This window comes from Amblyomma maculatum, chromosome 4 (assembly GCF_055883805.1).
Source record: "Amblyomma maculatum isolate TAMU_Amacu chromosome 4, ASM5588380v1, whole genome shotgun sequence".
Taxonomy (NCBI): Eukaryota; Metazoa; Arthropoda; class Arachnida; order Ixodida; family Ixodidae; genus Amblyomma; species Amblyomma maculatum.
In genome coordinates this window covers 107993082-108014704 of record NC_139347.1, presented here as the reverse complement: position 1 = coordinate 108014704, position 21623 = coordinate 107993082, and the positions used below count along the sequence as shown (strand labels likewise).

General features: G+C 42.1%; 1 long non-coding RNA gene across 1 annotated transcript; it reads right to left on the bottom strand.

Annotated features, from left to right (window-relative positions):
* Positions 1-401: 401 nt before the first annotated feature.
* On the bottom strand, positions 402-21319 carry LOC146191926 (uncharacterized). The gene is made up of 4 exons (XR_014706709.1): positions 21058-21319; positions 20608-20708; positions 13767-13878; positions 402-655 (listed from the first exon to the last, which is right to left on the bottom strand). It is a non-coding gene; the product is annotated as an uncharacterized LOC146191926 (long non-coding RNA).
* Between the last annotated feature and the right edge of the window lie 304 nt (positions 21320-21623).

The window sequence follows — 21623 nt, the reverse complement described above, 5'->3', positions numbered from 1 at the left end:
ATCGGACTCCACTGATGGAGTACTGCGCTACTCCTGTGAATAGAGTAAAGGTACTCCTCCGAAAGGAGTAAAACTACACACTGTAGTAGCGTCCTGCAACTCTTCCAGGAGGAGTTCAAGGACTCCACTGATAGGAGTGCCTGTACTCCTTCAAGGAGTTTTTACTCCTTCTGATGGAATTTCATGGCCTGTTTTACATATCCTACCATTTTTTAAACCAGTTCCAGCCATATGTTTTGTAGGACGCACTTTGGCCATACCTTCCTCTGCAAAACGGTGCACCGTATTTCCACTACACACTGTTCAATGGTGAATGTACAAACTTTTTTCACACTTCTTGCACCATACACACAACAGTCTGTGATGTGAAATCGGTGCTTCAATAAATAGGGATGCAAAAGCACGCTGATGACAGCTTTTATTTTCTCACAATTGCTGTGCATGCCAGCAATACATTTGGGATGTGCTCTGTGAGGTCTAGGCCCATCAGTGTTTTCGACACCACAGTCTACTTGGCATTAGATGCCCAGAACACTGCTACAAGCCAAATGATCCTGTGAGCAAAGTTTTAACCAAGTGATCCTGCCGCTCGACCACATCGCAACTTGCCAAGCCGAGTGAAGCCGCTCAAGATATCCTTGCATTTTCCAGGTGCCTGCATATAGAATAAAAACAATGCAAGGGAGGTTAAAGCAAACCATTATAAGCAACTAAACATACTCCTAATCTCAAGTTTTCATTTTAACCTACAGCTAATGCAACAAAACAAAACTTGGTGTGAAGGCCTGGGGTCGCCACCTAGGTATGCCCTAATAGTGGCACATCATGACCAAGTGTAGACTTTTCATTCCAAATCATTAAACAAAGCTAGTGATCTAGAAATCCACATACCTCATTTATTCTGACTGCCAATTTGCTATACCTCAAGTGGGAATACCACTATGCTAGTCCCTCAGAGGCTAAACACAAGCCTGGCCGGCACTGGACCGTTTGTTGCTCGAGAATTGGCTTTGGATGTAGAACACATGCAACTGTACTGGCGAACCTCCACTCCCTCTGGAGTTTACTGAGGCCGCATCTGCAGAGTGGCATCCATCTATAACTAAAAACAGCGCTGCAGAATCTGAATTGGAGTAATGCAAAAGCACGGAATCTGCTGTTGGTTGCTTCTGTTTGCTTAATTCACTTATTGTTTACCCATTTTCTTTGGTACTTTCAAATTGTGCACCAATCCCTTCCTATGCCCTTCTTCAGCTAGACTTCCGGTTGGTAGTGTGACGTCACAGCCTCTAGCTCACATTATCCACTTCTTGTTTATTCACTTTAGTCTTTGGTACTTTCAAATTGCACAATCCCTTCCTATGCCCTTTTTCAGCTCTATTTCCAGTTGCGTGACGTCACACCTTTGACGCCACTCTAATTGACTGCCTTAACTACTTTAGTCTTTGGTACTTTGAAATTGCATGCTAATCCCTTCATATGCCCTTTTTTAGCTCGACTTCAGGTTGTGTAATGTCACATACTTGAAGTCACCTTAATTCACTGGTTTAATTATTTTAGTATTTGATACATTCAAATGTGGCACCAAGCCATTAGCTAATGAGACCATTTTTGCCTTTACTGTTTCATTTTTTGCCTCTAATTAATTACCTAATTACCTTAATGGCCTAATTCTTTGCACACATTACATCACCCTCTATCGATTAACACCACTCATTAACCTCTACAATTTCTCAATCACTCACAACTGCTACAGACACGATTTTGCATGTTTTGCCTCTAATTAATTACCTAATTACCTTATTGGCCTAATTATTTCGGACACAACACTACGTCACCCTCTATCAATTGGACTCATTAACCTCTACCACTTCTCAATTACAACTGCTGCAGAGAACTTTTACATTTTTTGCCTGTAATTAATTACCTAACTAGCTTACTGGCCTATTTTTCGGCAGCAACATTATGTCAGCCTCTATCGATTGACACCACTCATTAACCTCTCACGTTTCTTAATTACTCGCAACTGCTGCGGACACGATTTTGCGGGTGCGGTCTACGGACAGAAATCTATGAACATAGCGAAGTAACGCTTTCGTGTTAATAACTTGAATGAATCCTTGAGTTTAGTTATATTTAGAATCCAGGAGAAGAAGGCTTTTGTGTCAAATATCAAGAAGGTCATAAAGGCACGTTCGGTGTGATGACTGCTCCTGAACCAGGCTAGCTTCAGCGATATAGTGAATAAAATCATGAAGCAGATATTGCAGTTTCTTGTTTTTCATGCCTTCCATGACCTATACTGATTTCTGACACAGCCATTGCTATGGCATTGAAATTGAAACAGATGATGGGAGAGATTGTATTATTTAGCAGCCATAAACAAATACTATGTGGTAATCCATGTATAGTCATGCACACTGTTACAAAGACAACACGCAAAAAAATCGGGGGTCCTTTAAACTCTACCTTAAGTGTATGATGGAGCACATTGGGGCTTCCGTGTGGATTCTCATTCATGTACAGACACTTCACTACAGGGTAATTGAGTAACCCCACAATTTATTCTATTATGTTGTGCATACTCATTAACGCAGTTGTAAGCCATCACATTATGTTAGACCACATAAAGATATAGAGACCTGCTTTAACCAAGAGATCTGAACCTGCCTGAGTCACCTGGGGATGCCTGGTTGACTGGATCCAAAGAACCTTGGATCCAGACAAAGACATGCTACCCCTAGGTCACTCGGGCACATTTAATGGCTTGGTTAAAGCCAGAATTCCTATCTGCCAACTTAAGGTCTATTCACACTTGCGACTACCAGTCGCGCGACCAGAGGAGAGGAGCTCGCCACTACCGATGTTCACACTTGCGACAGTCGCCTTCTCGTTCTGTTCTCGTTCCGAACGAGTTGGGAGTAGGAGAGCTGCTGGGCAATGACAGTAAACGTCGGTAGCTGCCGCCTGCCAGACACTTCAGCTTTTCAGGCGAGCCGGTACGCATGCCTCGCTCTCGTGTTTCCAGGAAAACGCCGACGACGAATAGACAATGTCAATCACCGTGGTGTCAATATAAAATGTTGCACCTGCGTGAAAAACCCATTTCTCAAAAGTTCATGGTATTTACCAGATAGTCCAAATATCTTTCCAATCTCCTTCCAAGCCATATCCTATCTCCCTGCCTTTGAATTCCGGGTGCCGTTTGTTGAAAAGGTAGGGGTATTCTTTAATTGCATTGAGAAGGTGCTCGATCAAGTACTCCGGGACCTCGCTGATTGGTGAAATGTTTTGCGACTAGTAGTCGCGCGACTGAAAATTCGAGCAGTGCCCGATCGGCCCGCGGCAGTCGCTTTTCGACCGATGCGACCATTTGCGACTGTCGCTTTTCGAGCAAAACGGTTGCGCGACCGCTGCTAGTCGCAAGTGTGAATGGACCTTTAGCCGTGTCATGTAGACTCGTGACATGCACAACCACTGAGCAGTGTCCAGCCATGTCACCAGCCAACCACCACCTGCTATAGATATGCCCATGATTTTTGCTCAAAATGCCTATATCAGACTATATCCAGAATAAAGCCATGAATGCTGTGGCATTATTATGATGTCTATACAATTTTAAGTTAATACTGCCACTCAGGCAAGACCATGACAATGTAAATTTTGAAGTGACGCTGCTTTTGTAGTAATGAAATCTATCAAATGACAAATTACATAGGGAAGCTAGCAGCCAGCGAAACTAGAGAAAGCATAAGCAACGTTTTCAATTTTTATTCATATTTGTCTTGTTTGTACCTACTGGCAGCCAGACATGGCAGGATTATTTTATGCTCGCTGCAGCCCTCCAACTAGCAGACAATGGAGAGGTGATATAGAAGTGAGAAATTTATGCCCTATTTTTAAACTGACTAGAAGGACAGGAGTATCATGCGACATTTCTTTTATCCGAGGGAATCATAGGTGCTCTTAGCTGATCCATGGTGCCCACCTATGGTATCTTTTTCTTTGTCAGCTGTCGCTGCTTATATACGTATAATATGCATGCGGCACTCTTTGCCACCAGGCAACTGACAATTGCAGATTTCTATTTCATAATGAACTCACTGAGCTCGGATTCTCTATATATCTTTCATTTGTCAAGTGCATAGCCTCAGCTTATTTTATGGTATCATTTAATGACCTTCTCGAGTGTGACATCAGATCATAGCCCTCAGTACATGCTCAGGCATGCGCATTCATGCAAGCATATCGTCAGTGTGTGAAGCACAATCTGGGTGTATGGTATTTTATTTTTCAATGCAGTGGAAATGAGGACATGCTCTGGTAATAGCTCAGATATATTTGAGATGTACCACATGCATGCACTATCATGTTTCACTTCAGCCACCAAAAAGCAATGTTTCTCAAATGGGAGTCACGATTTTAGGAGTCCAAAAACATATGTTAAAAAAAAATTGAAAGGTCATGCAATAGCTTTGACCCAGCTAGACACAGCTTTAAATGGCTAAAAGGGCACAGGTTTAAAGCTGATTTTAGTTTCTCAAAGCTCAACATAAAAGGAGTGCAGAAACAGGGAGCATGAGAGAGAGAGCATCAATGGGATTTGTCGATGCCAGCATCGGTGATGCTCGAACTTTGGCTCCATTGCTGGATGGGAATGCAGTGCAGTCTTAGGAATCTATCAGGAGAAAAGAGGACACTATGTGGTAGAGCTGACACGACAGTGTGTCTGTTGCATGCCGTCATCCATGCATAATGTCGATAAGAATGTTTTTAATATGCAAGCGCCTCTACCATAAATAAAAGTTAAGCTTCACACCGCAGGTTTGAATTCTTTATGCAATTGGGGCTGGTACAAAAGCAGCCAATGGTGTGTGCTGTGCCGTCAATGTGGAGAAACCGCTAGCATGACCAACGTGACAGTCCTTGCATGTTGGTGTCCATGCATGATGCATGACGGGGAAAATTGGGAACGAATAAAGTGATAGATAGTGCATGCATTGGTCATTTATCAAATATTTGAGTGTTTTCCAAAACACGTCCTTTTTCCACTTTGCAGAAAAATGAAATGAAGATGTGAAAAATGAGTGCACTCATGATACTGATGTACATGTACGAATTAATGTGCCTTCCTGACTAAGCACGGGGAGCTGCAATCCGCGCTAATGCCCGAGAAAGCCCTCAAATAGCAAGCTATGTAGAATAAACCGAGTATGGACTTGAGATGAAACGCATTTTACAAATCAATCGGCTTAATGCGCATAGTATGACGCAAACATCTGCACTTTTAAATGGTGAGAAGAGATATGTTGCCCCACATACACAAAATAAGTAAACAATGGCAATGGAAAGACACACATGATGTCCATCACGAGTGGCAGAAATAAGCACTATCCTTGAGATTGTACATGTCGTGCTCAATGAAGTACCGCACATGCTCACCACTTCCATATCACCTCTGTTGTCTGCTAGCTACCCAAGCGCAGCCCGCACTAAATCGTCCTTGTGAAAGTCTGGCATCCAGCAGCATATCGTCGAGAAAAAATTAACGCATTCTGGAGCAACCAAAAGTAGCCCCCCTCCCCCCTACACACAGAAAAATGCAAGAGCTGGCTCCATGCTCGGGCGCCCCGTAGGCTAATGAGATAACTTAAGTGCAGTCAAAAGGCAGCACGTATGCAGAAACTGAAATAGAAAAGAAGAGTAAGTGTGACAAATGTCTCAAACGTAATTTATATTCATTATTTTACCTGTGCTTTTGGTCATTTATTTTTAATGTGACAGTATTGAAGGCCCCATTCTCCCCAAAATCTTGCATTATTGTTGACAATGTCGTGAGCAAATAGTCATAAGCAGGGTTCTAGCATTTGGTAATAAGCAGGTGACATTTTTGTGGGTCAGGCATTGAGTTTTGGTGTTAGTTTGTGTGGCATCATGAGGCCGCATGAGATGCCGAATTGCTAGGAGCTCCTTGTGATTGAAGAGTGAGATGGCAATGAAGCCCCTCCGAGTCGCACTTTTATACAATTGTTAAAGCAAGTATATATATGTCAGGTTGTCTTTCAGATAATGTGGTAGCTTATCACTGTATGCTAATAAATGTTTGAAATAAATGGATCAGTGACGAAGCAACTAGCAGCATACCCTTAAAGGCAGACTTTAGGTATCCCTGCAGGTTTTAAAGTTAGGTTTAATTTATTTTTCAGAGATTTTTAACACCTGCTTTCCTTCCGGACTTGGTTTCCATTTGTAGCACCGCGTCGATTTAAGGTGGTCTCAGTTCCTGCAAGGGTGGAAAAATGAGCTAGCTGGTAGTTCATCTCTGGGAAAAAAAAAAAAAAACAGCACTCTCTTGAGACAAGGACAAAGCGCTGTGTGTCATCTCTTTCTTTTTCAATGTCTTAGGAGTGCGGTTTATTTTTTTCCCAAGCTCTCTATTCTTATTGAGTTTTTTCATTCCACCCCAGATGCATTACCTACAGCAATGAAGAAGATGAATTTGTTTACGCATTATCGCCTACTGTTTTTATTTTTTTTTAACCTAATTTAACAGCTGCCACATGTGTGTGTATTCGATATGTCAGACTAAAGAGAAAATCCTCGACAGCTTGGTACCAGTGAGTACTTATGGAACTTGTTGGTACTGGTTTCACTACTTTTTTCTAGCTCTGAAGTAGAGCCCACCTATATTGGCCTCAGCTATAACAAATGCTTATTGTGAACGAGGGTGGAGCTACTGTCAAAATATGTGTTTATAGCCTTGAGTTTGAGACAAAAAGAACTACTGAGGTCACCCTGCTTTGTTATAACGAACAACAATGCACCATAAAGTCACCCTACTGTCAAAACATGCATGAAGATCAGAGTACATCCTAACTCCCATTATCATCCTCAAAGAAAGTGTCGAGCATGTAAAAAACAGTGCAAGAAACTATAAATCAGAAGCACTAGTAAAGTTAACCACTGCCCGAGCACATGCTTACAGGCTACAAGGTCGATCAGTTGGTCCGTCAGTGTGCCGGCTAGGCAAAACTTCTGAAGTGTGAGCAGGGTCAGGGTAGCAGCAGCTTCACTAATGCTATTCTACACTGGCAGTGATCAACCACTAACAGGGCTTTGAGAAGTTTGAATACGAGCCACGAAGTATGCTTTGTTAGCCGAACTGGTCACATGACAATGTGTCACCTGCCCAACTGGATCTGCACCTTCTCAATTACTGGAGCGTGCAGATAGCACACAGAGCAAATAATCTGCACCTCTCCTTTGTAGGTAGAGCAGTGCACACTCATCAATTGAAACTAGACAGCAGCCGATGGTGTTATGCTAAAGAGCCACTTCCTACCAAGCTTGTTGGTATGTGCAGATCTACTTGTGCAGAAAGGTTGCTTCAAAAGTAGAGCAACGGCGACTGGGTATCAGTTTATTTAAAGCTCGATGTGCAGCTAGAATGCTTTAAACAAAAACTATGCGTACAATTGATGTTCTGCATGTACATGTGCTTGGTTAGCCTTTAACTGTTGAGGGTTGACGACAAAAACACCGACCCACCTAACCACCAGCTGTCGTGAACACCTCAACTGCTTTATTATTGCATTCCTAAAGCGGCACACCCACAACCAATGACTGCATCAGGCGCCTGAATGCTTGGATATCTGACTTTATTTGTATTTAACAGTAAACAAAAAGACAATGTGAAGGTGTATGTATCTATAGATAGCTCTGTTGCTGACTTTCAGTGGTCAGTTTAAAGAATGTGTAAAGGCCAGCACTTTTCACGTGCGTATGTCCATAAAATTTAGTAAGGGTTACATTTTTCATTCAGAACTGATACTGGTGTCTTTCTAATGCACCGTTAATGTGTGGTAAAAACTGCAGATTCAGTTCTTACAAAATTAATGCAGTCATGTGATTTATTTCCCAGCAGATGGCAGCGGTTTCACCCCCAGAGCACATATATGGCAATTTTGCAGTGATCTTAACTGAAGGTGTAAGGAAATAGCATCATGAAAAGGCAAGCAATTAGCTGAAAGAGCATAAACAAGACCACTGTAAAGGCAAATTGCTTTACGTTGCTAGTGGGGACGCAATAAGTATGCTTATTACGGTTGCCTGTGCATAGTGTCACTTTCCCTAGTAGACTGAAACAACAGACGGATGCATTGCTACAGACAGACAACAGATATCTTTCAGCAGGGTGGCAAGAAGGGAGAGGTAGACTGCATGCTATCTTTGCATAATGCAGTCTAGCACTTTGCCAAGTGTAAATAATACTGAGAAAGGGCAACCCTTTTATGCAATACATTTTCTCAAAAAGCCTAAACGACCTGATCATCCATACCAAGGAAATATAGAGTGCCTTTTACACTCGACTAAGGGCTACATTTATGCATGAGCCACTCCTTGTAAATTTGGAACCTGTTATTTGGAAGGAAATGGAATCTGCATAGTACAGTGGCCCTGCATACACCCCGAGGTACTGCCCCTGCCTGTTGCCATCATTATTGTCTAGCTCTGTGGCATATAAAGAACAATTCGGACACATCTGTACTTTGCGCATGGCAGCAGTCAACCACGTAATGACACCATGAGGTTAGCTTGGAGTGTCACTTTAGCCTGTCTGTTTGCGTATTTTCAAATCTTTGCATGTGATGTCCCCAGATGCTGTTGTTGTTCAAAGGTTCAAATATATGGGTATTTGAGATGCAGAGCCTGTAACTGATTACTTCATATACCAGGGAGATGAGGAGCCAGGTTTTAGTACTGCAGACAACAATAGCAAGAAACAAGAATAAGAGCTGGGGCGGCCCTTACCCCATCGGTAACATGCCGATGGGAATCTCAAGAAGACATCAAGAAGACATCGGACCCGCCACATGCCCGAAGTGTTTCACACCAGCTGCAGAAGTGGATGTTCGCCACCTGCCGTGCACTTGTGCAGGGACCATCAAGGACAGATTCAGCAGGAAATAGGACTAACTGCAACAAGGCAAGAGGACTTCTCCAAATGGCTCACCGACAACGATAAGAGCAAGAGCCTTCTTCGGTTACCTATGAAAAACAATTTAGATGGGTTTTTATAATATGCCTTATGGCGAGCTTTCGGAATAAAAAAAAAACCTAAATGTATGTGCAACTAGCCAGATATAGCATCATACTGTATTGCACAGCTGATTCCACCGAATATATTTGCAAAATTGACTGATAATTGCTACTTTCATGCAAGATCCACACACTGCCAAAATAATGAAAAAAAAAGTTATATCTAGCAGAGTGTGAAAGTTTTAGGACTGCCACCACTTCCTTTTTTGCATGATGCTTGCCATACCAAATTCAGTAAGCACCCTGACCCTGTCAAGCTAACGTCTAAGCTCTCTGGAGTGCTTATGTTCTTTTGACCGAGTCATTGGTTGTGGATAAGCCACTGTAGCAACGCAATAATATAGTAATCGAGGTGTTCACAACAGCTGGTGGTAGGTAGGCTGGCATTCTTGTCATCGATCCTGAATAGTCAAAGATACTGCGGCAATGCTACCAAGCACATGTGCATGCAGAACATACATTATACATGTAATATTTGTGTAATGCACTCCACCAGCCCAACAACCTTTAAGAAAGGTGATATCGGATCGCTGTTGCTTGGACCACAAAGCAACCTTTCCACTCAATTACGTCTGCACAGACTAATAACACACTGCTCTACCTACACTCTGCAGTAGTGGAGAAGGCAGAGATCCAACTAAGAAGGTGACGCATTGCAATGTGACCAGTTGGACCAACACAGCATACTGCGTGACAAGTATTCAAACTAATTAAAACCCTGTCAGTGGTTCATTTCCTGGCAGTGTAGAGAAGCTGCTGCTACCCTAATTCTGCTAACACATCAGCCCTTACACACATACACACTGAGTGGCTGACCTCGTAGCCTGTGGGCATGTGGTCAGGCGGCAGTTAACTTCACTAGCAATGCCTACCGCCTTATTGTTTCTGCATACTAGACACTTTCTTTGAGAGTGATAACGGAAGGTAGGATATGCTCTGATGTTCATGCATGTTTTGACAGCGGGATGACTTTATGATGCATTGTTGTTCAATATAACAAAGCAGGGCAACCTCGGTCGTTCTTTTTATCTAAAACACAGGGCTATAGACATAAGAAAAAAAAATATAATACCACAACATTAAGTGATAAGGCATAAACAAAGAGGCATGTCCTTCTTCATTACTGTAGGTCATGCATCTGAGGTGAAATGAAAAAGCTCAGTAAGAACAGAGAGCTTGAGAAAAAATAACAGCGCATTTTTGAGACATGAACAAAAAATGACAACACAGCACTTTGTCGAGTGTGCAACCATTTTTTCCTTTCCCAATATGAACCAGCAACTAGCCCGTTCTTCCACCCTTGCGAGAAATGAGACTACCTTAAATTCACACAATTATAAATGAAAACCAAATCTGGAAGGAAAACAGGTGCTAAAAACAGCCCTCGGATAAATAAATTAAAATTAAGACCTGGAGGGATACTTAAAGTCTGCCTTTAAGGGTATAATGTGGTAGTTTGACTGTCTCCAGTCTGCATTTCTACAAGGTGACCCTCCTTTTCGTACCTGCATACTGCTATTCGCTTCGTCACTGATCCATTTATCTCAAACATTCATTAGCATACAGTGATAAGCTACCACATTATCTGAAAGACAACCTGACATAGATATATATATACCTGCTTTAGCAACATTGCACAAAAGTGCGACTCGGAAGGGCGCATCTCACCCTTCAATCGTAAGGAGCTCCAGGCAATTCGGCATCTCATGCGGCCTCATGATGCCACACAAACTAACACCAAAAATCAATGCCTGACCCACAAAAATTTCACCTGCTTATTACCAAATGCTAGAACCCTGCTCATGACTTTCTTGCTCACGACATTGCCAACAACAATGCAAGATTTTGGGGAAACGGGGCCTTCAATACTGTCACATTAAAAATAAATGACCAAAAACACAGCAAACACAGGTAAAATAGTGAACATAAATTACGTTTAAGAGACATATGTCACGCTTACTCTTTTTTATCGTTAGTTTCCGCATACGTGCCACCTTGTCACTGGGCTTAAGTTATTAGCCTAAGGGGCGCCCGAGCGTGGAGCCAGCTCTTACATTTTTCTGTGTGTATGGGGGGGGGGGGCTCATTTTTTCTCTGATGATATGCCACTGAATGCCACACTCTCACAAGGATGATTTAGTGTGGGTTGCGCTTGGGCGGCTAGCAGACAACAGAGGTTATATGGAAGTGGTGAGCATGTGCGGTACTTCAGTGAACAAGACATTTCGTACAATCTCAAGGATAGTGCTTATTTCTGCCAGTCGTGGTGGACATCTTGTGTGTCTTTCCATTGCCATTGCTTACTTATTTTGTGTATGTGGGGCAACATATCTCTTCTCACCATTTACAAGTGCAGATGTTTGCATCATACTATGCTCATTAAATCGATTTATTTGCAAAATACGTTTCATCTCTCAAGTCCGTACTCAGCTTATTTTACTTGACTTGCTGTTTGAGGACCTTCTCGAGCATTGCCGTGGGTTGCAGCTCCCAGTACGTACTCGAGAAGGCACATTAATAAGTGCATGTACCGTCTTTGCCAAAAGTAACCAGGCTGCATGTTTTGCTTCTTGCTTATATTCTGAAGCTAACATGGATCCCCTGAGGATAATAACTTTTTGGCAAGTGAAGACAGGAGCTCTCATTTATGTTGCACCAATTTACAGCATCAGAAGTTTTATGAATTCTCTGCTGACCGACTGAGAAGCGGAACACGCAGCCTGGTTACTTCTGGCAAAGACAGCACATCAGTATCATGAGTGCATTAATTTTTCACGTCTTCATTTTTCTGCACAGTGAAAAAAGGATGTGTTTTCGGAAGCACTCAGAAATATTTGAGAAATGCCAAATGCATGCACTATCTATCACCTTATTTTTTCCCAATCTTCCCCGTGTGAGCCATCATGCATGGAAAACAACATGCAAGGCCGTACTGCCACGCTGGTCATGCTAGCAGTTGTTCCCCACAGTGAAGGCACAGCACACACCATTGGCTGCTTTTGTACCTGTCCCAATTGCATAATGAATTCAAATCAGAGGTGTGCTGCAAAGTTTTATTAAAGTAGAGGCGCTTTCATATCAAAAACATCCTTATCACTGCGGACAGGAGACTATGCACGGTGGAGCGTCATCTGAAATGCAGGCTGCAATATCAAAGGACACTTTTTTTTTCTTTGCAGGGGGGGGGGGGGGGGGGAGGGAGTTGATTGACTCAGTGGCCGACCCTCAGACGAAAGCGCTTGATGAAGATGCTACTGCACAAAAGCAATATAGAATAAGGCATGTTTTCTTCAGCATAAGGCACGGTCAGTCAGCTTATCAGCTTTAGCTTATCGACGCATGATTTTTCGCATTACACTGGTGACGACGCCAGCACGACCAGCACCTATCACCGTAGTGTGAGGTTTTCGGCCCCGCGACACCGACGGAACTGATCAATGGAAGGTCGTCAAGAGGTACTGCTTTGTTTAAAAGTTTTGTCTGCTCCTTTAATGTTGCAAGGTATGCTCTCGCCTCAAGGTAATGCTTGCTTACTCTTAGGTTTTGGACCGAAAGAGCAACGGCAATACCTCAGCAATCAGGAACATAATGCTAACCCCTCCCCACTTTCGTGGCGCGGGTACACGGCGGGAAGAAACGGACAAGTACCTTTTTATATGCGTGAGTACTTGTTGCTAAAACAAGCTAAATCTCATAGCGTAAGAATAATATTCTTCTGATTGTATGCTGAATTATACAGCATGAGCCCGTCCATTTCAGCCTCCTCGGCAATCTCTAGACGAAGCCCAAAACAAGTCCGAGGATCACTAAAGTCGCATATTATAGTAAAGGCTTTTCAAAGAAAAGAGAATATGCGAATAAAATATTTTTGCTGAAAAAAAAAAAAATCTGTGACCACCATCCAAGCATGAATGCACAAGTGCAGCCTACATAGACTACATCGCGAATAGCAGACGACATGGGAATGATATCTCATGACGTGAGCAGCCAATGGTTGCCAGACCAGAAAGCCAATTTCAATAATAATAAAAATTATTTTTAAAACTATCTGCTGCACCGAATGAGCTCAAATTTCGAGGATTTATAATTTAACGTGTGAGGAGTGAAATGCAATAACAAGTTTATGCTCAGTTGTTAGCTGTCGTGACCACCTTAATGAATCAAGTGAAATGCGATAGTGCATGCATGCGTTACATCTTAAAATATTTCTGAGCAATTACCAAAGTATGTCCTTTCCACTGCGCTACAAAAGTAAATACCGAACACTCGGACCGTGTGTCGCATGCTGACGATATACTTGCATGAATGCGCATGCCTGAGTGCACAGGGAATTGAGGTCTGCTCTCACGCTCGAGAAGGTTCTTGAACAATGCTGTAAAATAAGTTGATGCTAGAACTTGACAGATCAAATATAATTTGCAAATCCGAACTCATTAAGCTCAATATGGATCGAACATCTGATCTTGTAAATTATGTGATGGGAGACAATGTCACACACATACAAAATATGTATGCGGCGACAGTTAAAGATGTAATAAATGAGCACTGCAGATCAGCTGAAACGAGCACCTGCCTGCACATTATTAAAGACACCCTAAAAACAAAAGATAATTTCACCCGAAGCTCTGCGGTCCTAGTCAATAAAAACAGCCGCAGACATTCCTCACCTCCCCATCACCTCTCCGTTGTTTGCTAGTTGGATGCGAGCAGCCAACATAAGATCATCCTGGCAAGTCTAGCAGCCAGCAGGTAGCCCGGAACTGTCCACCTGGAGAAAGACTAACGCCAGAGCAACCCTAGTAAACAAATGGCTGGGCTGTACTCAGGCGACCTGCGGACAGTGGATAATCTAAGAGGCCCACTGATATACACAATGACAGTCAAGGAAAGAATACATATCATCAAATATAAAGCAAAGTCAACTAGTGTATTACAAAAAAAAAACAGCATTGAAGAACTGTGATTGAGTCCCCTTGAGTACAATTACATGTTTGGGAACAGAACAGATACAGTGACTTATAAACAAGAATCACTGATTCTCATGTGCTGCCAAGCAGAAGCACACCTGCTGGAAGGGCACAAGATCAACCAGTTCACTAATTATTGCCATTACTTAACACAAGACAATGACAACAAAATTATTAAACCAAGCATTGGCTGAAGGAAGTGCTTGAGAACTCTACACTCAATCAGTGTCACATGCTGCATGGCAGCAATAGCAATAAATCAGTTGTCAAAACAAGGTAGTGATCCATTTTATGCAATTACCTACACAGATCATTCTCTTAAGATTAAATAAGGAGTGCAACAATTAACACACACATAGCATGGAAAGTAATAGTAGGCCTGTAGTAACTGCACTTAGCCACAAAGTGATTGGTCAAGAGGTTGTACATGGGTTAAATAGCATGCCCACATCTGCCATACTGTTCTTTAAGGATGTTACTCCACATTAGCACACTTCAGATGAACAGGCAGCATGAGTAGACAAACGGCCTTGCTCATATTTTATGTTCTGAAGACTGTCCTATACAGCAAACAATTGAAGAAATGCAATTTAAACACTGGCCAAACACACCCATTTATGGATCGTTCATTTCTCACTTTCTGATGTGAACGCTTTTTCAATCTGTAAAATGGACAGTTATCAACATGCATTGCTTAGAGCTTCAGCATGGCTACGGACCTATAAGGCTGCCGCGATACCTCAAGCGAAAAGATTCTGAATTAGAGGGACATCACTGGACAGCGCACTACAGAAAAGCAACTGGAGTGGCTGAGGCTTCAGAGGGCATAATCATACATACTTACCGGGATGAAGACCAAATCAAAGATGCTTCCCACTATCTCACCAAAAAGCAACCAAAAAGAATTTACAAATTGTTGCCTCTGTTAGTGACAGCCTGTTCGTAACAGGGGGTGAGATAAAGGCTGCCCTGAGCCTTAATGTGTCAGATAAATTTATTAGGCAAAGGCATGACAAAGCAGGATTCAGATAGGATGGCTACACAAAAGCCCTAACTTTAAGGCATTACTGGGTGGGCCTGTACTGGGTGGGCCTAGAAACAAAAAGAGTGCTGCCTAGTTGCTAAAAAGTAAATTATTATACTTTTGTCTTTTGACCTGTGGCTTGCTTTCTTATATACCATGTTTGTTTTGCTGCCAAGGCTGTAACTTTCATTAAATACTGCTATTTTAAGGTATGATCCCCTTTATCTCAATGGCCTCGGGCCAAGCACTCAAAAATCCTTAAACATGTGAAGGGGGGGGGGGGGTTACCACAAAGACAGCCTCTCACCTCTTCCCTGCATTGATGGTCAGCTGAGCTCCCAAGCTTATTTTGTAATCATTGCCACCAGCTCCTTTCTCACCTGCTAAAAGGACCTTGCAAGGATAGAAAAAGTTGTCGGGCTAATGGTGTTGATTCATGATTGACAGAGCTTAATTAACCACACGGACAGAGTAAACACATAAAAGACGAACACAGGCTCTGAACTTTAACCTTATTCTGGAACCACCGATACTCTGCTTATATACCCATAAAGGCACCGACTAGTGGTGATTTTTGACACTTGTGACAAATAAAAACAAAAAGAAGTACCGTAAGAGCAAACCCGAACAAGGGGAGAACAAAATAGGCAAATCATTTTTTAAGCCGCCAACACGTGGAACAACGGACTAACAACAGAAAAAAAAAAATGCAATGGTAACAGAAAATGGGTAACAGACGTAAGCTAACAATTAACACAGCAAAATGCACGAGATGAAGTACACTAAAACTGAAAGAAAAAGTGCATGACAAGAAAGATGAAGCCAACAATTGACCGCTAAATGCAGAAGATGAGCACTAAATAGCTAAAACAAAGCAAATGAACGAAACGCGCATGATCAACAAGGGTGAAGTCAACAATTAACATAGCGAAAGGATGAAGATGAGGTGCATAAAACCAAACAAGAAAGATAAAATGTCAAGAAATGAATTCAACAAATGTAACAAAGCTAAAACCAGGCTAGATTAGAGAAGTCCATAAAGAAAGGCAATCTTTTTTTCCAAGAATGAAATGGAGGGGGTGCTAACACAATCATCCTTGAGCCTCAAAATCTTGGCAGCTTTAACTATTTCATGTGTCAGCTTATAACGATGTGTTTTTAACACAGTTTTTTCGAAGATTGGGTGGCATGGCTTCTTTAAGTCGGTTCCTGCAGTGGACGGGCAGATTCCTGGGGGATATACCTGATAAGTCATTTTAATGCTCCATTAGCCTTCATTGGCCAGTTTGGTCCATGTATAGCTTATGGCAAGTGAAAGGCTTAGAGTGAGCGCCTTCCGCACGTGCTGCTAAGGGTTTTCTGTGCTTCTTAGTGCGGCCTCTTTTTTATTTATTTTTTTGCTTTTCTTTTTCAGTAACGATTCACCAAAGCTGTAATAGTTGCTCGAGGGCAGAAAACAACGTCAACTCCTGCTTTCTTTTCACTCGTCATAAAGTTGTGGGAAATTTGGTGCATGTAAGGAATCCCTGGAACATTATCGTGTTGCCTATGTGCTTCAGCACTTTTCCTGAGACAGTGGAAAGGACTTGTAACGGGTACCCTGATTGCGTGAGCCTGCATACCTTTTTCAAGAAGCTTTCTTGTAATTTGTGCTCGCATGACTTGTTCAGGGCATTGACAAGGGCAGACTGGATGATATTTCTTCTAACCAGCTTTGAACGAGCGGAGTCATATTATAGGAAGGGCTAGTTGCCCCTTGGTTCAAATGCCCAGCTCACGTGACTGGGTGTGAAGATGCTTAGTTCCAAGAAGCACATGGAATCATTGTCTGGCATTTCTTGCTTTAATTCAAGGGGAGCCAGGATACTCTTAAAGACACTCAAAACTTCAGGTACTTCATGAAAAAAGGTTTCTACGTCATGGTCTAAATTAACTAATCAGTCGTCCTCAAAGCAGAAAATTTTTTGAATTCGTGAGTTTTCAAAGTGATTCCTGAGACTACTGTCATGCATAACTAAGAACAGATCACTGAGCAAGGTAGTTAGTAATACATGATATGATGCACATCCCGTGCTTTTGGATAAGGTGTGAATCATTCCTTTCTGCAAATGTTTATTTTAGATACACAGAAAACAATAATAAGAGACCATCTACAGAGACACCACACTCACTCTGGGAGGATATGGTTCCATGTCTGTCAATAGCTTTGCGAACGCATTTCATGAGGTCCATCTTGAGGTATAGAATAAAACAAGCCTTTTGCATTTATAGAAAAGGCATGATAGGCTTTGTTTCTTTTCCCGTTCAAAAACCTAATGACTACATCTGCATTCTTTACCAGAAAGGGATCATCGATAAAAAGCAATTTCAGGTTGCCATGCAAATACATAGTGACGTCTTTCTGCCAGATATACCTCTCGTGCCCTCTGTGCGTTATTGTTTCGGAGGATACCTGGCAGAAAGACGTCTCTATGTATTTGCAAGTCAACCAGAAATTGCTTTCTATCGATGATACCTTTCTGGTAAAGAATGCAGATGAAATCATTAGGTCTTTGAACTGGAATAGAAAGAAAGCCTACCGTGTTTTTCTACAGATGTTAAAATTATTTTATTCTATACCTCAAGATGGGGGACCTCATGAAATGCGTTCGTGAAGCTATCGACAAACCTGGAGCAGTATCCTTCCAGAATGAGTGTGGTGTCCCTGTAGATGGTTTCTTGGTTATGCTTTCTGTGTACCTAAAATCAACATTTCTAGAATGGAATGGTTTACACTTTATCCAAAGTCACAGGATCTGCATTGGATCATGTATTGCCCCGTTATCAGTGATCTGTTCTTAGTTATGCATGACAAAAGTCTCAGGAACCATTTCAAACACTAACAAGTTAAAAATATTTTCTGCTTTGTGGATGATTTCTTAGTTCTTTTCGACTGTGACAAGGAAGCCTTTTTTTTCATGAAGTACCTGAAATTTTTAGTGTCCTTAAGAGTGCCCTGGCTCCCCTTAAATTTATGCATGAAATGCCGGACAATGATTCCATGCACATCCTGGAACTAAGAATCTTCTTTACACCCAGTTATGTGTGCCGGGCATTTGGACCAAGGGGAAACAATCCCTTCCTAACATGCAGCTCCGCTCGTTCCAAAGCTGGTCAAAAGAAATATCATCCAGTCTGCCCTTGTCAACGCCTTGAACAAGTCATGCGAGCACAAATTGCAAGAAAGCTTCTTGAAAAAGGTATGCAGGCTCACGCAATCAGGGTACCCATTACAAGTCCTCTCCACTGTCGCAGAAAAAGTGCTGAAAAACACCAAGTGCAAAAACACAACCACTGGCTGAAGTGCACAGGCCACGCAAAAAGGTTGCAGTGATTCGTTGCATGCACCAAATTTCCCACAACCTTACGATGAGTGAAAAGAAAGCAGGAGTTGACGTTCTTTTCTGCCCCTGAGCAACTATTGCAGCTTTCGTGGATCGTTAATGAAAAAGAAAAGATGCCGCACCAAGAAGCACAGAAAACCCTTAGCAGCAGTGTACAGAAGGCGCTCACTCTAAGCCTTTCACTTGCCGTAAGGTATACATGGACAAACAAGCCCTTTTTGATGCATTAATGAAAGGCTAATGGAGCATTAAATGACTTCTCAGGTAATCCCCCAGGAATCTGCCCGTCCACTGCAGGAACTGACTCAAAGAAGCCATGCCACCCAATCTTTGAAAAAAAAAAAAACAGTGTTAAAAACACATTGGTAAAGCTGACACATGAAATAGTCGAAGCTGCCAAGATTTTGAGGCTCAAGGATGATTGTGTTAGCACCCCCTCCATTTCACTTTTGGAAAAAGAGATTGCCTTTCTTTATGGACTTCTCTAATCTAGCCTGGCTTTAGCTTCGTTACATTTGTTGAATTCATTTCTTGACATTTTATCTTTCTTGTTTGGTTTTATGCACCTCATCTTCATCCTTTCGCTATGTTAATTGTTGACTTCACCCTTGTTGATCATGCGCGTTTCGTTCATTTGCTTTGGTTTAGCTATTTAGTACTGCTTGTGTTCTGCATTTGGCAATGTCAATTGTTGGCTTCATTGTCGCTGTTCATGACGCTTTTTTTTTTTTCAGTTTTAGTGCACTTCATCTCATGCATTTTGCTGTGCTAATTGTTACCTTCACCTCTGCTACCCATTTTCTGCTCTCCTTCCACATTTGTATTTTTTTTGTACTTATTAGTCCACTTTCCATGTGTTGGCGGCTTAAAAGATAACTTGCCTATCTCGTTCTCTCCTCGTTCGGGTTTGCCCTTTCGGTACTTTATTTGGTTTTTATTTGTCACATTAGTTTTTGTTGCCACAAGTGTCAAAAATCGCCACTTGTCTGTGCCTTTATGGGTATATAAGCAGAATATTAGTGGTTACAGAATAAATTTGAAGTTCAGCACCTGTGTTCGTCATTTATGTGTTCTTTACTCTGGCCGTGTGGTTAAGAGCTGTCAATCATGGCTTACAAGAATGGGCATTTTCTGCCGCAGCATTCTTTCCCTATCCTCACGGCGCACATTGTGAAAGTGCACCTTGAAAAGCTTTGTAGCCCATTACACTAGCTTGGCTTCCTAAGGTCGCTGATATGAAAGTCACTGAAAACATTTCAGGCATTAAAAGCCAATTTGCAAAAAAGGGTCCTGCACACTGCAAATTCTGATGAGTTATGGAAGGCCATCAAAAGTGCGTGGAAAGAGCTGAAGCCGATGCAACACTGTTGTGCCAGTGCTCTATGACTCCTTGCCATGCCAAGTCTGCTGTCATAGAGCTCGGTGATGACTTCCTCCGCTACTCAACTTTCTGTGTGCACTCAACATTGGTCCCCACCCTCATTTTCTTTTTTTTGTGTGTGTGTGTTTCAGAAAGCACGCAGCAGGTCACTGAAATGTTTCCAGATTTTTTTTTTAGATGTAGGACATTTTGCATTATTTTGCACAGCAACAAAGAATATTCTTTATGACTCGACAATTAATTTGTGAGCCATTCTTAGCAGCTTCTCTTTCTTATGAGCATGACCTAAATAGCAACTTTACTTTTTTGAGGTTTCAAAGTGGCTTTATAACAGCATGTCCATGCTGCAGCTATAAAAAAAGTATGCATACTGTTTATAAGTGACTTTTCTGCAGAAGAAAAAAAGTATGCCAGGAAGTGAAAAATGAACAATTCATTTTCTTCGGATTAACTCACGATTACTTCCTTGATTGGCTGCTACACACGACATTAATCTTCAGAACATAAAGTGCAAGCAAACACATTCGCATACTCAAGCTGCTTGCCCATCTGAAGTGCCCTAATATGCAATGACGTCCTCAGACAGAACAGCCTAGGAGACCATGGCAACAGCTGACCGCACTTTGTGGGCATGTGCTTAGCCTAAGGCCGCGGTTCCTCCACTTGTACAGCATACGTAGACAAATAAAGCATTTATCACCATTAATCATGGTAGTGCCTTTTGAGAATCATGTGACGGAAGAACACACTTACGAGCTTAATGCTGTTCACGGGACGCCTTTAGCAACCAAGCAAGCATCCACCCTGAGCAAGCAGCTGTCTTCCAGGAGAACATTTTCAAAAACAGTGTACACCTGGAAGTGCAACGAACAAAACTGTAATGCCCCACTCAACCGGACGTAAACGTGACTGCCGATGCATATTTGTGATGATAAAAAATGGAAGTTATTAAAGTATGTATGCACAAGAACACATACTTCTGTGTCTACGGAAGAAAATTAGCGGTTACAGCACTGCCAAAACAAATAGCGCCTACGCGCCTCCCATGTTCGAACAAGCGACAATGCCACTGCTCCCAGTACAAGAAAATAGCGCTTGGTAAAACTGAGGCTTCAAAATATGTGCTAATGAACAGAAGTCTACACGCTTTTGCGCGTATTTTAAACTTGCAGTTGCGGAAAAGAAAATAGAAGCGAACCTTACCTGAATGACTCCATTATTGTCCGGAGACCGTTGATGCCGTTGACGAGCGAGCATTGAAAGCAAGTTGCAGGTCATATCCTGTGTGCGCGCTGCAAATGGTGAACACTGCGAAGGCTTGAGGCTTGCGATGCATTTCATAATGATATAACAGGGTAGTTTAAGAGGTCAAGCCGGCGGTAATAAAGGATTGCTAAGCGAAATACGATGTAACTGACAGGCCGCAAGAACAAACAACGCACAGCTAACGCAGCGCTTGAACTGAACAAGGAGAGCAGCAGTTGCGCAACGCAAAAAAAAAGAAAGAAGAGGGAGCATGAGTTTGATAACTATCAAGTATTTGTGAATGCATAAATTATTTTCAAAAAATAAAGTTCATTCGTGAAGTTAGATGGTCGTAGCTTATTCATTTCTTTAGGTAAATTTGGTTTGAGCAGTTGACAGTTTCGTAGTTGAAAACAGTAGCAGACGACACGCCTGGAAGCCTTTACCCTTGATAGCTGATTACTACTATTTAATGCGGTATCACGCAGACAGGAGGAAAAAATGAAAAAGAAGCCTGCTTCAAT